This window comes from Tupaia chinensis, unplaced genomic scaffold (assembly GCF_000334495.1).
Source record: "Tupaia chinensis unplaced genomic scaffold, TupChi_1.0 Scaffold000316_1, whole genome shotgun sequence".
In the NCBI taxonomy this organism is placed as follows: Eukaryota; Metazoa; Chordata; class Mammalia; order Scandentia; family Tupaiidae; genus Tupaia; species Tupaia belangeri.
This window is the reverse complement of record NW_006159809.1, coordinates 8,509,820-8,511,472: the sequence shown is the minus strand read 5'-3', so window position 1 is coordinate 8,511,472 and position 1,653 is coordinate 8,509,820.

Genomic DNA, 1,653 nt, shown 5'->3' with positions numbered 1-1,653 from the left:
ACCTTCATACAGGCCAGAGTGCTCACATGTCTACTACGCAGAGTGGATGGAGACAGCCAGGATGCAGAGACAGAACAGCTGGGTACCAACTGCTCTGCTCTCTTGCATTGGGAAGGAGCTTACAATAGTACTGAGACGTGAGCCAAAGAGGAGAGGAGAGGAGACTTCTCCAAGACTGCATAACTGGTTACGGAAGAACGTGAAAACCTAGATTTTATCTCTCTTCGTTAAGGGCCTCTAGATGAAAACCGAAGGCATTATTAACATTTTTTGGAATTGAATTATGCAGAAGAGGTCCGAGTAAAAGAAAGCTGTGTACCAAGAACTGATTGTGTTAAAAAGTAGTTTTATGTTAAAGGACAAGCTAAGTAAAAGTAAAGAGAAAAGCACCTACATGCAATGGGTTCTTCCATCTTTGTAGGTCCCTTTGTGATTTTGTGATCTCAGAAGTATCTAAAGTTTTTCTCTAAAAGTTGCAAGATGAGGACTGGCATAATAATAAGACAGAGAGAGAGAGAGAGAGAGAGAGAGGGAGAGAATACCCACCAGTGGGATGTGATCACATCACAGTCTCTTCTCCTCCATTTCTCTCTCCTTTGGGGATTTTTAGGCACACACACACACATATGCCTGCTGTGTTTCTCAGGATGCCAGGTCTGGGACTCGAACCATGCAGTTGGCCCCATAGGATCTGACTGCCTCAACCACTAGGCCACAAAGCTTACTCTTCCTTATTCTCTACACAGCTGTGTAATACCCTATTGTGTGAACTGAAATATGTTATTTGGCTATTATTCAGTTAATTAAAATGGAAATTTAAGATATTATAACTTTTAGTGTGGTCAGGTCAGAAAAGATGCAGGTGCTGCTCCACATCTGTCCTCAGTCCCTGTCTTCAGGTGTTCAGTGGCTCGGCTCTGTCCAGTTCCCACACCCTTCCGTCTGGGACACCTCTAAGCCCCTACTGTCTGAGCAAATGTCCCATATTTTTCAAACAACTCTTAGGCATCTAACATTAGCCCTTTTTTTCCAATCCCTTGCAATGCTGTTCTTGGGGCCAGCAGGTGGTATGGTAGTTAAAGGCGCTGGACTCCCACATGGCTGACCATGGTTCAAGTTCCAGACCTGGGAGCTTGCTTTCTCTCTCTCTCTGTGTTTTGCTGTGGTCAAGTTAAAAACAACAACAATAATAAATAAAATAAAGGAAATAATTCTTTTTAAAAAATGCTATTCTTGGGAACCAGCAGTTAGCGTAAGGGCTATGTCGCTGGACTCCCACGGAGTCGACCACGGTTCGCGTCCCGGACCCGGGGGCTTAAAACTCCCGCCGGGCACGTGTGCGTGCGTGCCCAAGATCCAGAGAGGAGAATGGAGGAGAAGGGATTGCGACGTGACCATCCCCTCTGGGGGGTGATTTCTCACTTTCTGTCTCTCTCTGTCTGTATGGCGAGCGCACGCGCCCTATAGCAAAAAAATGCTATCCTTTTGTAGGTGACAATGCATCCCGAGGAATTTGTTAAAAATTGCCTCTCCAGCACTGGATGGCCCGGCTTGCGCCTGCGAGTGTCCACCAGGCCTGCGTGTGGCCCCTGGGCCTGCGCGTGGCCGCTGGGCGTGTGCCTGCGCGTGGCGGCCGACCGCAGGCGGCAAGGT